This window comes from Buteo buteo, unplaced genomic scaffold, assembly GCF_964188355.1.
Source record: "Buteo buteo unplaced genomic scaffold, bButBut1.hap1.1 HAP1_SCAFFOLD_51, whole genome shotgun sequence".
NCBI lineage: Eukaryota > Metazoa > Chordata > Aves > Accipitriformes > Accipitridae > Buteo > Buteo buteo.
In genome coordinates, this window is record NW_027439217.1 from 537,501 (window position 1) to 547,500 (window position 10,000).

Sequence of the window (10,000 nt, forward strand, 5' to 3'; positions counted from 1 at the left end):
AGGCCGCCCACGCGTGGCTCATGCCGGCAGAAACAGGACGAGGCGCTGCGGCCTCTCACCTGTGCCATCATCGGGCCCTCGGGGGCTGGGGGGAAGCTGCGGCACGCACGAGAACCCCCAGCCGTCTGCATCCGGCTGCCAGCCACCGGGACCGGCTGCCGCTTGCACTCTGCCCAATTCGTGCATGGGCTCCAGCTTAAGGCCGGAGAAAACGCGATGAGGTGCCGCCACCTCTAACCCGGTACAGCGCTGCAGACCTTTCCACCGAGCCCTCCTGCAACCAGGCAAGCCGGGGCAGGCCGGACACCACAGGCCGCCCACGCGTGGCTCATGCCGGCAAAAACAGGACGAGGCGCTGCGGCCTCTCACCTGTGCCATCATCGGGCCCTCGGGGGCTGGGGGGAAGCTGCGGCACGCACGAGAACCCCCAGCCGTCTGCATCCGGCTGCCAGCCACCGGGACCGGCTGCCGCTTGCACTCTGCCCAATTCGTGCATGGGCTCCAGCTTAAGGCCGGAGAAAACGCGATGAGGTGCCGCCACCTCTAAACCCGGTACAGCGCTGCAGACCTTTCCACCGAGCCCTCCTGCAACCAGGCAAGCCGGGGCAGGCCGGACACCACAGGCCGCCCACGCGTGGCTCATGCCGGCAAAAACAGGACGAGGCGCTGCGGCCTCTCACCTGTGCCATCATCGGGCCCTCGGGGGCTGGGGGGAAGCTGCGGCACGCACGAGAACCCCCAGCCGTCTGCATCCGGCTGCCAGCCACCGGGACCGGCTGCCGCTCTGCCCGCTCCAGCTTAAGGCCAGAGTCAAAGGACGAGGTGCCGCCACCTCGCCCGCCCATCACCAGGCCCTCAGGAGGCGGCGGCAGCCGCGGCGGGCTGGATGCTCACGGGCAGCTGCCCTCGCATATACCAGCGCTCCACCTTTGCCATCATCGGGCCCTCCGGGGCCGGGGGAAAGCCGAGGCAGGCTCGGCTCCACCCGGTCTTCCAGCGTTCGAGTGCCGGTGGCCGCTGCCGGCCACCGGGCTATGCCCTGCGGAATCCACCTTTGCACCTCTTGCACCACTCGGGTCAACAGCCACCGCCAGCCTGCCAGACCCTCGCAGGCGCCCGGCTGGCTTACTTGGAAAACACCGGGAGAGACCAACCGGCCGAACAGACAGAAAACGAGCCGAACCACCAGGCAAAACCACCACCACAACGGCCGCCCAGCGCTCCACTTCGCCGGCTGAGCCGTAAGCCTTGCAGCCGCTCACTAGCGCTGCTCCGTGCACGAGTCACCACTACCTCCTATAGTACGGGAGATCACGTCCCCGCCCCCGGCCGGCTCCAAGAGTGCCGTCCCTGCCCACCGGGGAGACCCGCCAATGACACCGACTTTTACGATGACGTAACTGGAGGCAGCGAAAAACAGCGACCCCTTGGCCAGCTCCGAGAAAGTGGCGGGGCTATCAGGTCTACCTCCCCGCCCCCGAAATGCGGCTAAGTCCCGCCGGAGCCGGGTAGACCTGGCGGCTCTTTTCACCGGCCGCTGCGGCAGCGACACCCCGCGTCCTCCGGGCGCCGCCGGCGGCCGCGCCGGCCTCCGGAGCCGGGTAGACCTGGCGGCCGCCCGCGGAGCCGGGTAGACCTGGCGGCTCTTTTCACCGGCCGCTGCGGCAGCGACACCCCGCGTCCTCCGGGCGCCGCCGGCGGCCGCGCCGGCCTCCGGAGCCGGGTAGACCTGGCGGCCGCCCGCGGAGCCGGGTAGACCTGGCAGCCCTTTTCACCGGCCGCTGCGGCAGCGACACCCCGCGTCCTCCGGGCGCCGCCGGCGGCCGCGCCGGCCTCCGGAGCCGGGTAGACCTGGCGGCCGCCCGCGGAGCCGGGTAGACCTGGCAGCCCTTTTCACCGGCCGCTGCGGCAGCGACACCCCGCGTCCTCCGGGCGCCGCCGGCGGCCGCGCCGGCCTCCGGAGCCGGGTAGACCTGGCGGCCGCCCGCGGAGCCGGGTAGACCTGGCGGCCCTTTTCACCGGCCGCTGCGGCAGCGACACCCCGCGTCCTCCGGGCGCCGCCGGCGGCCGCGCCGGCCTCCGGAGCCGGGTAGACCTGGCGGCCGCCCGCGGAGCCGGGTAGACCTGGCGGCCCTTTTCACCGGCCGCTGCGGCAGCGACACCCCGCGTCCTCCGGGCGCCGCCGGCGGCCGCGCCGGCCTCCGGAGCCGGGTAGACCTGGCGGCCGCCCGCGGAGCCGGGTAGACCTGGCGGCCCTTTTCACCGGCCGCTGCGGCAGCGACACCCCGCGTCCTCCGGGCGCCGCCGGCGGCCGCGCCGGCCTCCGGAGCCGGGTAGACCTGGCGGCCGCCCGCGGAGCCGGGTAGACCTGGCAGCCGTTCGGTGCCCCTTGGGCGGGGGGGGGCGGGGGGGGCAGGTGCGCCTGTTTTTGGTTCGTTTTTTTCGGTTTTTTTTTTTTTTTTCTTTCTTTTGAGATTTTAGCAAATCTGATTAAAAGGGCCACCCTCTCCCGGTTCTCCCGGACGGCATTTCTTTCCCCCTCCCCTTCCCGAGTTTGAACCACTTCTACACCAAGGGAGCACGTTTAAACGTACTGTCTGATGCAAGAGTTATTTCACCTTTATTGATTCCGGCGGGAAATATTAATACAATATTAACGACAACCAGTTTTCAAAATAATTTTTGTTTCCTGACACACACACACCCCCCCCCCACCCTCGTCGTTCTCATGCACGTGCACGCACCTATTCCGAGCCGGTGGCTGCCAGGCACTTGCCAGCTTCACCACACCAGCCAGCCCCTCTGCTCCGCTGCTGCCCCCCCCCCCCCCAACCATATTCTGTCGGCGGGGTCCGGGCAGAGGTGGCAGCCCCCGGCACAAACTGCCCGGCTCCCCGGCGCGAGTTCGCTGTTCACTGGGTGCCTTCAGGACTGGTAGCCCCTTGCCAGGTTCAGGTTCGGGTCCCGGCGCTGCTGGGTGCTCGCCGACTTTTGGTTTTGGTTTTTGCGGTCTTGGGCTTTTTTTGGGGGGTTGTTTTTAATTTTTCTCCCCCCCCCCCCCCGCCTGGTTTTTTTTGGTGTTTTTTTGACGTTTTCCTTTTTTTTCATAAAATAAATACTTTAAAATACATATCTGCGATCCTGCAGGCACTGCCACCCCCCCCCCCCCCGGTGACACACGCGCGCTCAGAGGCGCGCGCACACACACACACACACACACACAGAACGCGACGCAGGCACACACAGCTACACGCACCCCTGCACCGGTGTGCTCCCCCTCCCTCCCCGCGCTGCAGTCCCGGACCTGCAGGCCAGTAGGTGCAGCCCCCCCCCCCCCCCCTCCCCCGGCCCCACCCGATCACAGACTTTCCGGCGCCCTGGAGACGGGGGGTTGGGGGGCGGGTGGCTGGGTGGGGTGGTCTGCAGCCCGGCAACGGGGCCCCCGGAAACTGTGGTGTTTCCCGCCACGGCAACGGTCTGCTGCTCAGTCGCGGCGGCAGCAGCGGCGGGGAAAGGAGGCTAGAAAAGAGGGGGGGCGAGAGCGGCTGGCGAGCAGGCGGGGAGCCTGGCGCAGAGGTAGGCTGGCGAGGGGGGACGGTGTGTCTTTTCGGAGAAGGCTTCTGTTTGGATCGGTTGGAGTTTTATTTTTTTTACTTCTCTCCCCCGTCCCCGTCCCCGTCCCCGTCCCCCCCCCCCCGGTCGTTTAGTTTTCCCCCCGCGGCGGGGGCGGGCAGGAGTGGAGCAGGGCGAGAGCGGCTGGCGAGCAGGCGGGGAGCCTGGCGCAGAGGCAGGCTGGCGAGGGGGGACGGTGTGTCTTTTCGGAGAAGGCTTCTGTTTGGATCGGTTGGAGTTTTATTTTTTTTACTTCTCTCCCCCGTCCCCGTCCCCGTCCCCGTCCCCCCCCCCCCGGTCGTTTAGTTTTCCCCCCGCGGCGGGGGCGGGCAGGAATGGAGCAGGGCGAGAGCGGCTGGCGAGCAGGCGGGGAGCCTGGCGCAGAGGCAGGCTGGCGAGGGGGGACGGTGTGTCTTTTCGGAGAAGGCTTCTGTTTGGATCGGTTGGAGTTTTATTTTTTTTACTTCTCTCCCCCGTCCCCGTCCCCGTCCCCGTCCCCCCCCCCCCCGGTCGTTTAGTTTTCCCCCCGCGGCGGGGGCGGGCAGGAGTGGAGCAGGGCGAGAGCGGCTGGCGAGCAGGCGGGGAGCCTGGCGCAGAGGCAGGCTGGCGAGGGGGGACGGTGTGCCTTTTCGGAGAAGGCTTCTGTTTGGATCGGTTGGAGTTTTATTTTTTTTACTTCTCTCCCCCGTCCCCGTCCCCGTCCCACCCCCCCGGTCCTTTAGTTTTCCCCCCGCGGCGGGGGCGGGCGGGAGTGGAGCAGGGCGAGTGCGTGGCTGGCTGAGAAAGAAAGGCGGGAGCGGGGCCACGGGTGCGGCAGGATAGGGACTCGGCAGCTGGGGTTTAGAGACGGCAGGGCACCGGGGGGGCTCCCCTCTCCCGCCCGGGCACGGAGCCGGCAGGGACGCCGCAGGGTCCTAAAGTCTCCCGCCTTCCACCACCGGGGGCGGCAAGCCTGGTGGCGGAAGGGGGGAGCAGGGGCAGCCAGGCTCGGCGCGAACTGCGTGGCGGGAGGGCGGGGGGGCGGTGTGTGTGTGCGTGCAGCGGCGGGCCCGGGGTGACGGGGGTGGGGGGTGTCTGCCCGGGGCCCTGTTTCGGGCGGGGGGGGGGGGGGGGGGGGGGCTGCGCGCGTGTGCGTTTTGAGCGCACGACTGTGAGCGGGGCAGCGGGTGGAGGGTTTGGGCTGGGGGGGGCCGGTTGCGGGGGGGGGGTGCGCACGTGTGTAGCCCCGTGCGAGTGGGTGCGGTGGCGGGCGGGAGGTGTTTGGGGCGGGGACTCGAATGGGGGGGGGGCAGTGCGTGCGTGCGCGTGCGTGTGTCTAAGGGCGGGTGAGCGGCTGCAGCAGCAGGCGGTGGGCGTTCGGGCCGGGGGCCTGTTTTGGCGGGGTGCGGGCGCGCACGCAGGTGGAAATGAGAAAGATTTGTAACGGTGTCGCTAACGCCGCTTTCTCTGTTACAGCCCGGGTGGTCGGCCGCTTCGACGTCCGGCCTGCGCCCGTGCCTGCCTACGGGCGATGCGCTCGGCTCCCGGTCGGACCCGTCCCTGGCAAAGCAGCAGCCGCGTGCCTCGGCCTGGGCAGAGACCTGGGGCTCCAGGGCCCCAGCCAGGGCTGCCGGAGAGGCGCGCCGCGCTTCCGACAGAGGGGCATCAGCGGCTCCGTCGCCGGCGGGATGCGTTCGAGCGGTGAGGAAGGTCCCAGCGGCCTTAGGCGGTGGCGGGGGGCGCGCTCCTTCGGCGACGGGAGCGGGGGGGAAACGGCCCCGGGGTGGGCCGGTCAGCCGGCACGGCGGCCACGCGAGCTCGTCGTCTCCGAGGATGCTCGGCTAAGTCGGCCTCGGCCACAGGGACCGCTTGTCAGGCAGCCGACTGGCTTTCTTCAGAGGCCTGCGAGACCGCCGTCCCTCGGAGGCCAATGAACAGTTAATGCGCGATAACGCAGGGGCCGGAGAACGCTAACGTTAACCAAGAGCGTCGCAAGGTCCTAAAGGAGTGCCGCAATCAAACTTTAGGAGTCGGTAATTTATAATACTGGTGACTACTAATCGAGTCACATTCAATCCGTGACGATCCGCTGGTAGGTACGTACGTACGTACGTATTCCTTCTCCGGCTATTAACGAAGGGACGCACACCTAGCGTGCGTGAACGAATGAGTTTTGTTATTTAAGGAACTGCCAGAAAGCGTATTACCGCGTAGCGCTAAATCAGTCGGTAGGTGACGCTCCATAAACGATACAATCCAGCATCGCTCGTCAACTGTTAATAACTTCAATCGATGACGATTCATAGCGTATCGATTCTTCTGTATTCGTTTAGGAGCGGATCCCACGCCAACGGTGCCACGCGGTACCCGGACGGCCACCGACTCGTACAGAGACGAGAGAGCAGCGTCGGCGCCTCTTCCCGAAGAAGTCGTTACCGATAAAGTACACCGACTGCGGGTAACGCTTTGCTCTCACGTTTTTGACGCGTGCCTGCCTGCCTGCCTGCCTGCCTGCGTGCGCGGTAAAAGACAAGCTGTCAGACACAATAAATTTTAAGAAAGTGGAATCGCGGAGCGGTCTTAATACACTAATCAGGACCGGCCCGTAGCGCGGCCAGGGAGTGCAGGCCGACCCTGCAGCGTGGCCAGGTTTACCCGGAGACACAGGTAAGGAGGCCAGGACTACCCCGGAGCATCAGGTAGGGATACCGGGCTGACCCCCAGAGGGTCAGGTAGGGTGGCCGGGCCTACCCCGGAGCGCCTGTAGGGACCGCAGGTGTACCCCGGAGCACCGGCAGGGGTACCGGCACTACCCCGGAGGATGAGGTAGGGGCGCCAGGCCTACCCCGGAGCGTCGGGTAGGGATACCGGGCTGACCCCAGAGGGTCAGGTAGGGTGGCCGGGCCTACCCCGGAGCGCCTGTAGGGACAGCAGGTGTACCCCGGAGCACCGGTAGGGGTACCGGCACTACCCCGGAGGATGAGGAAGGGGCGCCAGGCCTACCCCGGAGCGTCGGGTAGGGATACCGGGCTGACCCCAGAGGGTCAGGTAGGGTGGCCGGGCCTACCCCGGAGCGCCTGTAAGGACCGCAGGTGTACCCCGGAGCACCGGTAGGGGTACCGGCACTACCCCGGTGGATGAGGTAGGGGCGCCAGGCCTACCCCGGAGCGTCGGGTAGGGATACCGGGCTGACCCCAGAGGGTCAGGTAGGGTGGCCGGGCCTACCCCGGAGCGCCTGTAGGGACCGCAGGTGTACCCCGGAGCACCGGCAGGGGTACCGGTACTACCCCGGAGGATGAGGAAGGGGCGCCAGGCCTACCCCGGAGCGTCGGGTAGGGACACCGGGCTGACCCCAGAGGGTCAGGTAGGGTGGCCGGGCCTACCCCGGAGCGCCTGTAGGGACAGCAGGGGTATCCCGGAGCACCGGTAGGGGTACCGGTACTACCCCGGAGGATGAGGTAGGGGCGCCAGGCCTACCCCGGAGCGTCGGGTAGGGACACCGGGCTGACCCCAGAGGGTCAGGTAGGGTGGCCGGGCCTACCCCGGAGCGCCTGTAGGGACCGCAGGTGTACCCCGGAGCACCGGTAGGGGTACCGGCACTACCCTGGTGGATGAGGTAGGGGCGCCAGGCCTACCCCGGAGCGTCGGGTAGGGATACCGGGCTGACCCCAGAGGGTCAGGTAGGGTGGCCGGGCCTACCCCGGAGCGCCTGTAGGGACCGCAGGTGTACCCCGGAGCACCGGTAGGGGTACCGGCACTACCCCGGAGGATGAGGTAGGGGCGCCAGGCCTACCCCGGAGCGTCGGGTAGGGATACCGGGCTGACCCCAGAGGGTCAGGTAGGGTGGCCGGGCCTACCCCGGAGCGCCTGTAGGGACCGCAGGTGTACCCCGGAGCACCGGCAGGGGTACCGGCACTACCCCGGAGGATGAGGTAGGGGCGCCAGGCCTACCCCGGAGCGTCGGGTAGGGATACCGGGCTGACCCCAGAGGGTCAGGTAGGGTGGCCGGGCCTACCCCGGAGCGCCTGTAGGGACCGCAGGTGTACCCCGGAGCACCGGTAGGGGTACCGGCACTACCCCGGAGGATGAGGTAGGGGCGCCAGGCCTACCCCGGAGCGTCGGGTAGGGATACCGGGCTGACCCCAGAGGGTCAGGTAGGGTGGCCGGGCCTACCCCGGAGCGCCTGTAGGGACCGCAGGTGTACCCCGGAGCACCGGCAGGGGTACCGGCACTACCCCGGAGGATGAGGTAGGGGCGCCAGGCCTACCCCGGAGCGTCGGGTAGGGATACCGGGCTGACCCCAGAGGGTCAGGTAGGGTGGCCGGGCCTACCCCGGAGCGCCTGTAGGGACCGCAGGTGTACCCCGGAGCACCGGTAGGGGTACCGGTACTACCCCGGAGGATGAGGAAGGGGCGCCAGGCCTACCCCGGAGCGTCGGGTAGGGACACCGGGCTGACCCCAGAGGGTCAGGTAGGGTGGCCGGGCCTACCCCGGAGCGCCTGTAGGGACAGCAGGGGTATCCCGGAGCACCGGTAGGGGTACCGGTACTACCCCGGAGGATGAGGTAGGGGCGCCAGGCCTACCCCGGAGCGTCGGGTAGGGATACCGGGCTGACCCCAGAGGGTCAGGTAGGGTGGCCGGGCCTACCCCGGAGCGCCTGTAGGGACCGCAGGTGTACCCCGGAGCACCGGTAGGGGTACCGGTACTACCCCGGAGGATGAGGAAGGGGCGCCAGGCCTACCCCGGAGCGTCGGGTAGGGACACCGGGCTGACGCCAGAGGGTCAGGTAGGGTGGCCGGGCCTACCCCGGAGCGCCTGTAGGGACCGCAGGTGTACCCCGGAGCACCGGTAGGGGTACCGGTACTACCCCGGAGCATGAGGTAGGGGCGCCAGGCCTACCCCGGAGCGTCGGGTAGGGATACCGGGCTGACCCCAGAGGGTCAGGTAGGGTGGCCCGGCCTACCCCGGAGCGCCTGTAGGGACAGCAGGTGTACCCCGGAGCACCGGCAGGGGTACCGGTACTACCCCGGAGCATGAGGTAGGGGCGCCAGGCGTACCCCAGAGCGTCGGGTAGGGACACCGGGCTGACCCCAGAGGGTCAGGTAGGGTGGCCGGGCCTACCCCGGAGCGCCTGTAGGGACAGCAGGTGTATCCCGGAGCACCGGTAGGGGTACGGGTACTACCCCGGAGGATGAGGTAGGGGCGCCAGGCCTACCCCGGAGCGTCGGGTAGGGATACCGGGCTGACCCCAGAGGGTCAGGTAGGGTGGCCGGGCCTACCCTGGAGGGTCAGGATGGGGGGCCGGGATCCATCGCCGCGTGCCCGTAGGGACAGCAGGTAGAACTCCGGCACATCACAAAGGGTTCCGCCACGGGCCCAGAGTACTGGTGGGGGAACGGGTTCTATCCTGGAACGTCGCCTGGGGACACCGGGCGTAAGGCGGAGGGTCGGGTAGGAAGGCTGGGTCTAAACTCGCGCGCCCGTAGGGACAGCAGTTTTTCCCCCGGCGTACCGGGCGGGGGTACCGGTACTGCCCCAGAGTACTGACGGGGGTACACGGGTACTGCCCCAGAGTACCGGGCGGGGGTATACGGGTACTACCCCGGAGTACCGGGCGGGCTCACGGGTACTGCCCCGGAGTACCGGGCGGGGGTATGCGGGTACTACCCCGGAGTACCGGGCGGGGGCAGGGGTACTGCCCCGGAGTACCGGGCGGGGGTACCGGTACTACACCAGAGCGCTGGGAAGCAACGCCAGGCCTACCCCGGAGCATCAGGTAGGGATACCGGGCCTACCCTGGAGGGTCAGGATGGGGGGCCGGGATCTAACACCGCGCGCCCGTAGGGACAGCAGGCAGAACACTGGCGCGTCACAAAGGGTTCCGCCACGGGCCCAGAGTACTGGTGGGGGAACGGGTTCTATCCCGGATCGTCGCCTAGGGAGACCGGGCCTAAGGAGGACGGTCGGGTAGGAAGGGTGGGTCTAAACCCGCGCGCCCGTAGGGACATCAGGTGTACCCCGGAGTACCCCGGAGTACCGGGCGGGGGCATACGGGGACTGCCCCGGAGTACCGGGCGGGGGTATGCGGGTACTACGAAGGAGCACAGGTGGGGGTTACGGGTAGTACCCCGGAGTACCGGGCGGGGGCATACGGGTACTGCCCCGGAGTACCGGGCGGGGGTATGCGGGTACTGCCCCGGAGTACCGGGTGGAGGTATATGGGTACTTCCCCGGAGTACCGGGCGGGGGTATGCGGGTACTGCCCCGGAGTACCGGGCGGGGGTATACGGGTACTACCAAGGAGTACAGGCGGGGGTTACGGGTACTACCAAGGAGTACCGGGCGGGGGTACCGGTACTGCCCCGGAGTACCGGGCGGGGGTATGCGGGTACTGCCCCGGAGTACCGGG